This window comes from Monodelphis domestica, chromosome 2, assembly GCF_027887165.1.
Source record: "Monodelphis domestica isolate mMonDom1 chromosome 2, mMonDom1.pri, whole genome shotgun sequence".
Lineage (NCBI taxonomy): Eukaryota > Metazoa > Chordata > Mammalia > Didelphimorphia > Didelphidae > Monodelphis > Monodelphis domestica.
The window spans coordinates 377,158,041-377,172,838 of NC_077228.1; the positions used below are offsets into that span (position 1 = coordinate 377,158,041).

Genomic DNA, 14,798 nt, shown 5'->3' on the forward strand with positions numbered 1-14,798 from the left:
TCTTTATATTTTTAAGATACTTTGTAGTCGTCTAATAGTTAATTCATGCAAAATCCTAGGTTACAAATATAGAGTAGTATTTCCATTCGACAAAGTAGTGAGAAAGTACTTAGCAAATAAATTTGTTCATTAAACTCTTAAAAAATATTTTTTAAAGTTATTGATATCTTTTGTTTATCACCTGTATTTATAAATATATTTCTGTACCTCTCTTCTCAGGGATATAATCCTTTGTTACAAAGATTTAAAAAATAAAGAAGGAGGCAATTTCCGGAAAATTAAAATCAACCTGAGAGAATACGCAATATTGTATAGCCATGGTCCCCCACCTCTGCAAGGATCTGAATCATAGAATTTGAGAGTCAAACCTCAGACAATCTAGCTCAATCTAAAATAAATATAAACTATAAAATGCCAGACAAGTGGTCCTATCTTTTGCTTGAAGACCAGCCTATTCTACTTTGGGTACAATGCTTTTTGTCAAGAAATTTTTCCAGATGACAGACCTAAATTTGTCTCTTCATTTTCTTTTTTTTTAAACCCTTACCTTCCATCTTGGATTCAATATTGTGTATTGGCTCCAAGGCAGAAGAGTGGTAAGGGCTAGGCAATGGGGGTCAAGTGACTTGCCCAGGGTCACACAACTGGGAAGTGGCTGAGGCCAGATTTGAACCTAGGACCTCCCATCTCTAGGCCTGGCTCTCCACCCACTGAGCTACCCAGCTGCCCCCTGTCTCTTCATTTTCTATAATTTGCTCCTAATTTTGCCTTCTAGGGTCAAACAGAATTAGTCTAATCCCTACAAGTAGCAGTCCTTCAAATTCTTGAACATAGTTTTCATAAAGAACTCCCTGAATCTTCTTTTTTACAGACAGACATTCCTGGTTCCCTCAGTATATCCTTAAATAGCATGAACTCAAGACCCTTTATACTTCTGAGCTGGAAAAGAAAATAGCAAACCACTCCATTATCTTTGTCAAGAAAGCCTCAAATGGGGTGATAAAGAGTTGAATATGGCTAAAAACAACTAAATGAACAAATTTCTCTAAAACCAAAAAGCAAGCATTATAAACAATGGCAATACACTAGCACCTTTTCCAGTAAATATGAAATGCCATTAATAAATATTAAGTGCCTATTATGTGCCAGGCACTGTGCTAAGCTCTAGAGATACAAGGAAAGTCAAAAGACAAAATTTTGCCTTCCAAAAGCAAAGAGCTATTGACCAAGGGGAATAAGCACTCTTCCACCTCAATCCATATTACACATAGAGGAGCTAGAGAGGTAGGTGAGTGGTATAGACTAGATAAATCAGAAATAGTGCAACTCACCACAATGTTGAATAAATGACCAAAAATCAAATTAGAAAACTATTTGACAAAAAACTAGTGGGTAGGGGAGACTGGAAAGCATTTTGTCAAGAATTAGGCTTAGGCCAACAGCTTACACCACATTGCATAATAAAGTCAAAATTGGTGACATGACCTTTATATTTAAAATCATCCTATTAAAAAATTAGAGTAGGCAGAGATCATATACTTCTCATAACTGTGGGTAAAAGATATATTCATGATGAAAAAAGAGATAGTGACAATTACCAAAAATAAAATAGATAACTTTGCATGAAACTGAAAAGGTTCTGCATGAAATTTTATGCACCTAGGATAAGAAAGGAAGCAATTAAGTGGGAAACAATCTTTTTCTCTAATTTCTTAGGTAAGGATTTGGTATAAAAGATATATAAACAACAAACATATATATGTACATGTATACATATATGACCAAAAGCTTTTCCCCAATAGATAATCAACAAACATAAGTTAAGCACCAGGCATTATACTAAGTGCTAATCAAAACTTATGGACAAATAGTTCTCAAATCAATTGTAAACTATTAATAAATATACAAAAGTGCTCCAAATCACTAATAATAAGATAAATTCAAATCAAAACAATCTCAAGTTTTCATCTCATATCTTCCACATTAGTAATGACAAAAGTTGGAATGAATAATTTTGGAGGGGTTGCGGGAAGATAGGCGCATTAGAACATTTTTGGTAGATCTGTGCATCAGTACAGCAGAAGAAAGAAATTTGGTATCATATAAAGTGACTAAAATGTTCATACTCCTTCAGCTAGAGGTTCCATTACTAAACACATAACCCAAGGATGTCAGTAAAAAGAACCAAGTCCCCATTTACAGTAATATATTTATAGCATGACACTATATATAAGCAAAGAAATCATAACAGATACCCATCAATTAATTGTGTAATGGCTAAACAAATTATGGTACCTGAATGCAATAGAATATTACTGTGTTATAAAAAACGATAAATAGGATGAATACAAAGAAGCATGGAAAGATCTATAGGACCTGATGTAGAATAAAGGAAGCAAAGCCAAGAAAACAACATACCTTATTATTGCAATGATGTAAACAGACTTTGTGATCTATTGATCAGTTATGATGATTTTTTCCTTTTTTTTTTGCCTTTAAAACTGTTTGTTATATGAGATGACTCACAAGGGAGCAAGAAGAATACTGGGGAAAATTATGGTGATAAACTATTCAGTTTTCTCCAGATTCTATTAGGAGGCAGAAACAAGATGGCAGTTTAGGAGCACAAAAGCCAAAACCTCTTTGACAATCCTTCCATACCAATTTTTAAAATGTGCTTCAAGGAAAACAAATCCAAATCCAACAAGGAAGTCACAGGACTCTCTTGCTGAATACAACTTGAAAGGTAGGTACAGATAGTCTATTTTCACAGAATAAAGGAGAGATGGGTTAGCTGAACACCCTCCCCCACCCACTGCACTGAGACATGCAGTAAGACTGGGCTGGCTATGTGAGTCCCAGCTAGAGACTGCAGCTGCAAGGGAATGCCTCTGACACACCGCACGAGGTCCAGGACTCCTACAATAGCTGGCAGGGAGAAACCTGGGGTTAGGGCCATTGGGTAGGACACCCTCTGCCCTGCTGGCTAGAGTGAAGAATTTGCCCCAGAGCAGTCTAGTTTAGCTGGTTAACTCAACTGGTTGAATCCAGTATACCAGCAGAGGATTGAGAAAAGAGAATATTTGGCCTCAGGGCATAACAGCTCACACTCTGGTTCAGTAAATCAACAGAGGGGCAAGTCTATATAGTCCATTGGATGGGGAAAGTAAATAAATAAATAAGTGAGTAAGTAAATAAAATGAGCAAATGAGGAAAAAAAAGAAAGCCACAATTGAAGGATCAAAGAACAGAACCAATGGAAGAGGATGGGATCCAGGGAACATCAACCAAAGCCTCAATAAAAACCAAGGAATTGGATACAGGCTCTGGAGGACTGCAAAAAGGAATTTAAAAATCAAATAAGACAAGTTGAAGAAAAATGGCAAAAGGAAAACAGTAGCCTAAAAAGCAAAATCTGGAAACCGAAGCACAGGGATCAGAACAAGAAAATAATGAATTGAAAGCCAGAATTGATCTGCAGGAAAATGGGGGGAAAAGAAGTAGAAGAAGAATTGAAGAATGACTTGAAAAGAAAAATGGACCAAAAGGAAAAGGAGGATTAAACGGTCATGGAAGAAATTCAATCTTTAAAAATTAGAATTGGGCAATTAGAAGTTAATGACTTCACGAGACACCAAGAAACAAAACATAACTATTAAATCTAACTTTTCTAAAATTTCATTCACTTCCTCTACTTCTTTCTTATTTATTTTTTTGTTAGATTTATCTAGTTCTGATAAAAGAAGGTTGAGATCTCTCATTAGTATAGTTTTACTATTTCCTCCTTAAACTCCTTTAGTTTCTTCTTTAAAAATCTTAATGCCATACCATTTGGTGAATATATGTTAAGTACTGATATTACTTCATTGTCTACACTACCTTTTATCAAGATATAATTGCCTTCCTTATTTATTTTAGCCAGATCTATTTTTGCTTTAGCTTTATCAGATGTCATGATTGCTACTTCTGCTTTTTTTAAAAATCTCAATTGAAGCCCAGTAGATTCTACTCCAGCCCACTACCTTTACTCTGTGTATGTGTCTACCTGCCTCATGAGTTTCTTGCATCATATTATTATTATCATCATCATATCATAGAATTCTGTTTTTTAATCCACTCTGCCAACCCATTCTATTTTATGAGTGAGTACATTCACAGTTATGATTATCATCTCTGTATTCCCCTCTATCTTGTTTTCTTCTTCTAATCCTGCCTTTTCTGCTTTCACTCTATTCTTCCACACCAGTGTTTTGCTTTTAATCATCCGCCAGTTCCTCCTCCCTTATATTACCCCCCTCCCCATCACCTTCTTTCTTATTTTCTCCTCTTCTACTTCTCTAAAGGGAAAGATAGGATTCTATACCCAATGAATCTGGCTATTCTTCACTCTCTGAATCAGTTTCAGTGAGAGTAAGGTTTAAGTATTATCTGTCACCACCCTCATCCTCCCCTCCACTGTAATAGTTCCCACACACACACTTCTTAATGTGATATAATTTATTCCATTTTACTTCTCCCTTCCCATTTCTCTTAGTGCAATACTCTTTTTCACCCCTAGATATTTTTTTGCATATCATCCTTAACAGCTTATTGCCACACCCTCTATGCATACTTCTTCTAACTACTATGATAATGCTAAAAAATTTTAAGACTTACAGATATCATCTTTCCACATAGGAAAATAAACAAACTGACCTGATTGAGGTCCTTAAATTTTTTTCTCTTGTTTACCTTTTTATTCTTCTCTTGAATTTTGTATTTGGACATCAGATTTTCTGTTTTAAGTTTGGGCTTTTCTTCAGGAATACTTGGAAATCTTCTATTTTATTAAATGACCATTTTCCCCTGAAAGAACATAGTTGGTTTTGTTGGATAGGTGATTCTTGGTTGCAAACTCAGTTCCCCTGCCTTCTGGAATATCATATTCCAAGCCTTCCTATCCTTCAATGTGGAAGCTTCCAGATCCATGGGTTCCATGACTGGGGTTCCATGATATCCTTCTGGCTGCTTGCAGTATTTTTTCCTTGGCCTGGGAGCTCTTGAACTTGGCTATAACATTCCTGGGAGTTGTCATTTGGGATTTATTACAGGTGCTAATCTGTGGATTCTTTTAAATTTTCCCTCTTGTTCAAGAATATCAGGGCAGTTTTCTTTGATAATTTCTTATAATATGATTTCTAGGCTTTTTTTTAAATCATGACATTCAGGTAGTCCAATAATTCATAAATGTCCCTCTTGTATCTATTTTCCAAGTCAATTGTTTTTTCAATGAGATACTTCTTTTCTTCTCTTGATTTTGTTTTATTATTTCTTGATGTCTTATGAAGTCATTATTTTTTGCACCCATTCTAATTTTTAAAGAACAAATTTTCTTCCATGACCTTTTGATCCTCCTTTTTCATTTGATCCATTTTACTTTTTATGGAACTTTTTTCATCATTAGATTTTCTTGCCAGCTTTTCCAGTAAGTCAATTCTGTTTTCCAAGAAACTTTTCTTTATTGGATTTTGTTCCTCTTTTTCCAGTTGACCAATTTTGCTTTTTAAGTTGTTTTTTTTCTTTTTGCAGTACTTTCATTTCCTTTCCCCATTTTCCTTCTACCTGTCACTTTATTTTTAATTCCTTTTGTAGTTCTTCCAGCCAGCACCTGAGATTAATTTTCATTTTTCCTTGATGTTTTACATGTGGTTGCTTTAATCTCACCATCCCCTATCAACTCTGTGCCTTGCTCTTTGTCACCATAATAATTTTCTATGGTTAGGAGTTTCTTTTGCTGTTTGCTCATTTTCCCATCCCTTTTTTGCCTGTGGATTGGGAGTTCTAAAAGATGCTGATTATGTCTCCTTTGTTGATGGCTTGTAGGACTCAGCACTCTGAGCTTTTTTGCCCTGGGGCTAAAGGCTTCACCATAGCACAGGTTTGAAAAGGTCTAGCACTATGTATGGACTTCTAGGCCTCATTGCAGCATAGTGCCAGGGCCTAGGACTTTAACATGTGGGTCTAAGGTGCTCTTTTGTTGATGTAACCCATGTTCCAAGATCTTGAAGTTGGCCTTTGCCCAGGCTCAGAACTTTTCATAGTTGGGGGGAGGGGTTGGCCTGCACTCCTCTTTCTGCAGTTTTTCTTCTGATTCCCCCTTATCCTGTGAAAACCTACTCTGTGCCTACCTTTCAAGTTGTGTGCATGAGAAGAGCCTCCTCACTCTATCTTGCAGTTGGCTTTTGACTCTTGTCTTTTTGAAGTGCTTTTTAAAGAATTCTCAGAGCAGTTAAAGCTTTTGCTGGTACTAAGCTGCCGTCTTGACTCCATCCCTTACCATTCTAATACAGATTTTAAAATAAAATGAAAAAAGAATTAAAAGAAGTCTGTTATAATAGTTCAAGTAATGGGTAATTATTGCCTAAACAAGGTGGTGGCTCCGGGAATGAAAAAGAATGGACATAGAAGGAGAGAAGACTAACCAACTAGTTCAAAGTCAGGAGTGCAAGAAAAGGAGTAAAAAATAACTGAGGTTTTGAATCTAGGTAACAAGTTAGATGGCATTGAGCTTAGAGTCAGGAAAGACTTAAGTTCAAATCCAGGCTCCGACACTAGCTGTGTGACCTGGGCAAATCATTTAGCCTCTATTTGCCTCTCTTTCTTCATTTATAAAATGAGGATAATAAGAGTACTTCACCTCCCATGATTGTTGTAAGGATCAAATGAGGTTATAATTGTAAAGTGCATAGCATAATACTGAAAAAAATTAAAATTAAATCTCTAATAAAAATATTGTATTTTAGGAGATTTATTAATGATAATTAGACATCAAGGAATAAAGAGGATACAAAATAAAGACCATGTTCCCATGGCTGATCAGCCATTTCAAAATCCCCACTCACCGCCGTCATCAGGAAGTATGTAATGATAGGAAGTCCAGTGGGCTCCTGGAAAATACAGTTCTTTTTTTAGGGTAACAGATTTTTAATTCTACAATACCTGGCACATAGTAAGTGCTCTATAAGTGTTAGCTATTATTATCGTTAAGAGCAAGAGGTAAAAAAAAAAATACAGAGGAACTAATAGAAAAGCTTTAGAGTAGAAAATAGGGTAAAGGATAGTGAGTTTAGCTTTAGATATATTGAGTGTCAGTATCCAGTTGGAAATGTCTAGCAAGGTATTAGAAAGAAGGGATGAGAAATTGGTTGTTATGTATTGGGGAAGTATTTGCATTGAGGTGGGAGTTGAAATTGAGTGTGAGAGAGAATGACCCTTTGGAAATAGCTGCATTTAGGGAAATAGTCAATAAAAGAAATAGGAATTGAGAGATAAAAAGAAAACTGACTAATGTATATTTAAGAAAGACAAAGGGGGGGAAAGATTTTTAAAGGAAGAGGTGCTACTGTGGAAAGGTTAGAGAAGGTACAGAAGGTACATAAGGGAGGAAATGGGTTTAGTAACTAGAAATTGGAGATCATGTGGTAGCTTCTGAAAATGCAACCCCACTAGAGTGGTGAAAATACAGTAGAGTGAATTTAAAATTTGTGATGAGGAATTGATGTAGGTAGGTTGTTTTACCTATATTTTCATTTTGGTGAAAAGAAGAAAGAAAACAGTAGTTCAATGGGATGATGAAAAGATTATTTTGACTTTAGTATAAAGGAAATCTTTATACTAGGAAAGGAAAGGAAAGGGCTCTCATGTTCCTGGCCCACCCCTCTTTTGTTCTTCCTAAACTGCCCTGGGCTAGAAAATGAATACACTGACTTTTTGTTAGTTTTTTTTTTTCACTCAGAACTCCATTCAGTGTTTTCTGTGGTCATTTTGTAGGAAAGGTTTTTGGAGGAGATTTGATAGTTGTTACCTTTCATTCCATTATCTTGACTCCAACCTCTACCATACCCTACACTATCACTTGCCAGTTTGGAAAGTGTGAAGTATAACCTTATAGTTGTTTTCATTCATATTACCTTTTTTTTTCTTTCAGAAGAAAAATTTATTCTTAAATTTGATAATTTTATTTTTTCTTCAGTTACCGGTAAAAGTAGTTGACAATCATTTTTTGAGTCTCAATTTCTCTCCCTCCCTCCCTCTCTGAGGCAGTAAGCAATCTGATATCGATTTTACATATATAGTTCCATAAAACATTTTCCATATTAATACTTTTGTGGGAAAACTCAATAAAAAAAACTTAAGAAAGAAAATGAAATATAATATGGTTTGGTCTGTATTCAGACTCAGTTCTTTCTCTAGAGACAAATAGCATCATGAGTCCTTTGGGCTTTTCTCTAGTCGTATATTACTGAGAATAGTTAAGGCATTCACAGTTGCACCTCATATAATATTGCTGTTACTACATAGTGTTTTGGTTCTGCTCACTCTGCCCTGCATTTGTTCATGCAAATTTTTACAGCTTTTTCTGAAATCATCTTGCTCATCATTTCTTATAGCATAGTAGTATTCTATTACATTGATTCATATTTATCTTATTACTAATTTGTGCATAGTGGGTTTTAATCATTATTTCTCATTTGATTATTTATTTCTTCTATTCTGTTGTGATTTCATCATAACCATTTGCTAATATGTTCACTTGATTTTCTTTTCTCTCTTTTTTTTTTGGTACACTATTAAAGAAGATAGAAATTACCTTAGAAATGGATAGACGATGGGGGCAGCTGGGTATCTCAGTGGATTGAGAGCCAGGCCTAGAGACAGGAAGTCATAGGTTCAAATCTGGCCTCAGACACTTCCCAGCTGTGTAACCCTGGGCAAGTCACTTGACCCCCCATTGCCTAGCCCTTACCAGTCTTCTGCCTTGGAACCAATATACAGTATTGATTCCAAGATGAAAGGTAAGGGTTTTTAAAAAATGGATAGATGAGAATGGGGGAGATTCATATATAGTTATGCCATACTTGTTGCAGATTTTATGTGAGAAATTAGTTATTTAATGATTAATCTCCAATAAAATTGCAATTTTTTTAGCATTACTGTTTTTTTCAATTAATTAGCATTTATTTTTATCTTTTCCCCTAGCTTTCCCTGCCTCATTGAAAAAGAAAAGAAAAAAAGTCCTTTTAACAAATATGGATAGCGAAGCAAAACAAATTCCTGCATTAGCCATATCAAAAAATGCTTAAACTAATAAATCTCGAGTCTTTCACTTCTCTGTTAGCATTTGGGTAGCCTGCTTTTTTATCAGTCTTTAGGATTCCTACTTGGTCATTGCATTGATCAGAATTCTTGAATCAAAATTTGTTCTTAAAAGGTTTTTGCATTTATAAATTGTTATCCTAGTTCTTCTCACTTTACTGTAACAATTCATACTAATCTTCCCTGGAACCAATCCTTTCATCATTTCTTACAGTGCCATAGTATTCCATTACATTAACGTAATATAATTTAACCAGCCACTCTTAATTGGTAGGCACCCCCTTAGTTTCCATTTTTTTGCCACTACAAAAAATAGCTGATATACATATTTGTATATATGAGTCCCTTTCCTCTTTCTTTGATTTCTTTGGAGCCTTGACCTAATAGTCAAAATTTAGTGACATTTTGGGCATAATTTCAAACTATTTCCTTGAATAACTGGACCAATTCACAGCTCAAGCAACAATGCATTAATATTCCTCTTTTAATGTTGTCCTATCAGTATTTCTAATTACTGTGTCCTTCAGCTTCAAATAAAAAATTCTTTTTAAAACCCCATAGTGGTTTATATAAATATATAAATGTAAATAATATATAAATATAAATTTTCAGAAGAAAAAAGGCCATGTACTTGCTTTTAGTCTAAACCTATGTTTATTGATATTTAACTTGTTCTTCATCATTGTTATTGGTTCCTCTGTTTTATTCTGCCTATTAGCAAGTAGAGATGGAGTGTCATGTTACTCTAACTCAAACCAAAGTCCTTATACCAGTCCCCATAGCAGATTTCCCATTTGCCAGTGGTTTTTGGAAAATAAGAGTTAACTCTGATGACCTCTTCCTTTTGGCAACATATATATCAACGGGTACTACATTAGGCCCCCACTTTCCAAAGGACGTAAAGCAACAATATTTATTACATGAACTGTTCTGTATGAGGCACTATGCTAGGAACTTAGGCTCATAAATATAAAAATTAAATAGTTCTTGCTTTTAAGAAGCTTCCATTTTACTTCAGGGCTGGACAGAGGAGAATATAAAATGAAAGAGGCAATTTGAAGAGCAAAAGAGTATTACCTAGGGCAGTGATGGCAAATCTTTTAGAGGTTTTGCCCCCAATACACCTCCCAGACCAAGTGCTATACCCACCACCCCCCCAGACTCCCCTTACCCCAGACAGGGGAGGAAGAAAGCATTTCCATTGGACTGCTGGGCAAGGGGCAGGGGAAGTGAGGAATGTCTTCAGTTACATGGAGAGGGGAAGAGGAACAGCTCTACCGGGAGTCCCTCTGGCTTTCTAGTAACAAACTCTGACCGGAGACAGCAGGTGTGCCCACAAAGAGGGGTCTTTGTGCCCTTTTGGGCACATGTGCCATAGGTTCCCCATCATGGGTCTACAGGCACCAAAAAGGTCTTTACTAAGAGATGGCACTTGGCATATACAACCCTGTCTGAAAGAAGTTATTAACCCTGAATAGGACAGAAGAAATTCATGAAAGTAAAGTAATGTCATAGCTATAGAGGTAGTATCCTTCAGAATGTATAGGTTTGCCAATCAAACTACTATGGTACTTAAGTAGTGGCTATGTGGGTGATCTGTTCTTATGACCTTCGGCAATGGAGGCATAATGAAATCAGACTCAAAACTCAACAAAGTGTACTTCTAAAGGGTGTTGTCTGTGTATGGTCAATGACTGGAACATCAATGCTTTCCAGAATATAACACATAGTAAACTTTGAATTCTCCATAGATAACAGCAGTTAATAATAATCACAAATATATGAGAATGCACTGAGAAATGTTTCAGGTTGCTGTTTTTCAAAGTGAGTTAAGATCTTTTCTGTGCATTTGAGGAGAGAAGTTTTAAATAAGCCTTGTGACCTAAGTATAGTCAATCCTTATGGAATAAGGAAAAGAGAAAATTTTCTGAGAGAGAATCTGAGGATCTTTTTTAAAATTCAGAGCTTAGAGGTCAGTTTCATATCTAGTTAACTATAATAAGTTTAATTTAAATATATCCATTATCAGTTAAGAATTTGTACAGTCTAAGAAAACAATATGATAAATATAGATTGTTGTTTTTTCTACTCTTGATAAGTGATATGTCTGGTAGATTCATACCCTATTATTTTCCAGTTAAAATGAAAGCACATGGCACCTTTAAATTTAAGGTTGTTGAGTTTTATTTTTACTGTTATTAAAAGAGAAATTATAATGCCCGAGATATAGCTATATTTTCACCCCCTTAGGAAAACATGCTTAGGGATTATTTCTAAATAGAGTAATTCCTGTGGGCTTTGGTATAGCAGGTCAGAGAGGACAAAAACTCACCAAGGGAATTTGTGGTTCCTGGAATGTATGCATCTTACTTTCAAGAGATCCACACTCTTATCTGGCATACACTAATAGTAGAGCATAAAAAATATTTTCATTATCTTACAGTAAAACATTTGTTTTTCTCAACTGGAATTTTTGCTATAGAAACTTTATTGTGATTTTTGTGAACTTTGTGATGAGAAAATATTAATCCATTTTGGTGCCTGAACAGAGAATAGAGACTTGGATAAACAATCTCACACACTATTTATATGTATAACATTATACTCTTAATATGTGAAAATAAAGTGTCCATTCTATGTTTGAATGAGCCTTCTAGTGAGTGACCACAGTCTCTCATAATGTTGACTTAAATGCATTCTTTATCTATAAAAGGAAGCAGAATTGGCTCATTCAGCAAATCACATGTGTTCACAGTCTTGTCTGCTGTAATCATCTGCTATACAAACACAATATTCTATAGTTAGGAGTTTAAGAGGACATTTGTAGCATGAATTGCCCTTGCAAAGACCTTTTTTGTTTAAAGAGTAGTACAATGAAAGACCACACAGATGATAACAGAAAATATCTTCCATCCCTTCCCCCTCCTTTGTACTTTTTCACTTTCCTTTGTTCCCTAAGGACATATGTTGTAGTGATTATTGTGGGTAAATCATAGGTACTTGACAGGAGATATATCATATTTCATTTACTATTTTGTGTTTTCTAATGATTACTCTTTCATATCACTATGCACTTTAAATGTTCCATTTGTTTATAATAGATTATCAGAATATATCAAATAAAATTTAGTCAATTGCCCTTGGAAGGTATTACACTAAAGCAAAATGTTTCCACTCTGAATTTGTTCATAAAAATGCAGGTTTTTAAGGTTTGAATTGGGCTTTGTTGCCAAGCTACACTGTAAAAGAGATAATAGAATGCTTTTAGGAGAGACTGGTAGCTATTTTGTTATATAGCTTTAATTCTTCTCTTTACATTATTTGGAGTGGAGTGACTTTTCAGAAAAATAAAATTTTTGGTTATCAAATTAAAAGTGAAAATTTTAAAAAGACTTGTTTATCAGTGATGAAAGTTTATATTTTTCAATTGATTAGGCTATACAGTCTCCCCATTTTACATTTGAAGTTCTAATTGCTAGTTTAAGCAAGTCATTAAAGTTGATTTAAACTGAAAATTAAAAATAGAATTATTAATATCATCAGTGACTCACAAAAAACCTTTGTGTCATATTTACTAGTGAGATCTTGCATTCAGTTTAGGCATATAGAGTAGAATTTTTTTAATGTCAAACTAGTGTTTGAAAGATATATTCTTCATTGTAAATAAGAGTGACTAAAAATGTGAAAAAATACAATAATAGTTTCATTATTTTGACTACTGTGGATATCAATAGCAGTTTTGTTGTAGATACTATAGAAACTTATTTAAAATAACTTTACCTTTTTAACATGTTAATTTGTTGGAAGGAAAATGCCTGCAGATTTAATTTCTTCTATATATAATAAATTATCATTTTATATTATATTCCTTTCTTTGATCCTTAATCCTAGATACAGATGTAGAATTGGTTCTATTGTCAATTCTTCCAAAGTATCCTAAAACATCCTCACCTGGGATATGGACATCTTATATTTCATTGTTCATTGTAAGTACTTCCAAAAAGATCATTTTGAAAATACTGAAGTTTTATGCACTAATATCCATTGAAGAGAAGGGAAATTCTATAAAACTCAGTAAGCTCGTCTTAATCCATTCAACGTGTTTTGAAATATGACTTCAATGTAAAAGTGAAAATACATGAGGATGACAAGAAATATATTGGAAAATTTGAATAAGGAATGAGAATGGCCAGAGACTTGTAGACTTCCCAGAAGCTTCATGATTTCAATTCCTCATGTGCAAAATAGGAATAACAATAGTGTTTATCTATGAGTTATGAGCATAACAATGAGATCAGATTTGTAAAGTATTTTGCAAACCTTAAAACTTTATATGTGATAGCTATGATCATCATTATTATATCATGAATACTTTACTTGAGAAAATAATTAGGTGTTGGACATCAGATAACATCACAAAAAATGAAATTGATTAATTTAGGCATGAAACAACCTGTTATGGATATGAGAGTCATTCCTGAATCAGCTATCTCTGTACAAACCACCAAGGTCAAAATAAGTACCTAGTCAAAGAATAAAAATTATCAAAAATAAAACCTGAAACAATCCAATTCTGGTCTATTCCTATAAGGTTTTGATAATGAAAAACTATTAATAGAAGGGAGAAAGGGTTTAGATATAGACTATGATATAGTATAACACAGATTATAATATAGTAACATATAAATTTTAATGAATGTAAATCTAATGCCATTAGAAGAACAGAACTGCCTTAACAGTTAGGAAAGGCAACACTGGGGGCAGCAAGATGGCTCAGTGGATTGAGAGCCACACTAGAAACTGGAGATCCTGTGTTCAAATGTGGCCTCAGAAATTTCATAAGAAACAACTTGGGATACAAAGAAAGAATATCTCGTAATCTCTAGGCAAGTCTCTTAATCCCCATTGCCTAGCCCTTACTGTTTGTGTGGCGTTTTGTTTTTGTTTTTGTTTTTTGCCTTGGAACATAGTATTGCTTCTAAGGCAGAAAGTAAGGGTTCTTTATTTAAGAAAGGAAGGAAGAAAGAAAGCTGCAAGGTTGTTTTTGAGGATTAAATGAGATAATAGTTGTAAAGTGCTTAGCACAATGCCTGGCCCTTGGTAAGCACTGTATAAATATTAGCTATTATCATTATATGGAAATGAGTATTATTATTATTACATAAAGCAAAAGATGCAATGAAGGGTAAAACTAGATTAAAGAGAGCTCAGTAAGAGACACAACTAAGTAAAGCCATGTTAGAAGGGCACATAAAGATGAAAATATAATTAGGACAACAAACAGAAGAAAACTGAAAATATCCACAGAAGACCAGCCAAAATGGTAGAGGAGATGGAAGCAATATAGCTTAGCTTTCTCCTGTAGCTTTTCCATAAAGATTAGGAAACATACCAAGCCCTTATGTAAAAATCCAAGAAAATGAATGATAGTGAATCATTTTAACATCTCAGGTAGATTTAGAGGGACAGACAAGTCTATGGGTACTGGAAATAGAGTACAACCAAGAGTTTGTTGCTTAGATCATTCCCATGAAAGGACTGAATAATGGCCTGCCAGTAGTTGTTCACTAAGAGGAAGATGAAAGGGACAAGCAACTGTGCTGAGTATTTTATCTCATTGAATCTTCTCACAACAACCCTATGAGTTGGGTGCTATTATTATA

General features: G+C 34.5%; 2 long non-coding RNA genes across 2 annotated transcripts in view; both read left to right on the top strand.

Annotated features, from left to right (window-relative positions):
• Nucleotides 1-7,358, top strand: part of LOC130456849 (uncharacterized) — a 31,175-nt gene extending 23,817 nt beyond the window's left edge. Inside the window, exon 2 of the long non-coding RNA XR_008915878.1 lies at nucleotides 220-7,358. This is a non-coding gene — a long non-coding RNA (uncharacterized LOC130456849). The remainder of the gene's footprint in view (nucleotides 1-219) is intronic.
• The window catches only part of LOC130456848 (uncharacterized), a 78,073-nt gene that overhangs the window by 23,970 nt on the left and 39,305 nt on the right, over nucleotides 1-14,798 (top strand). The window lies entirely within an intron of this gene.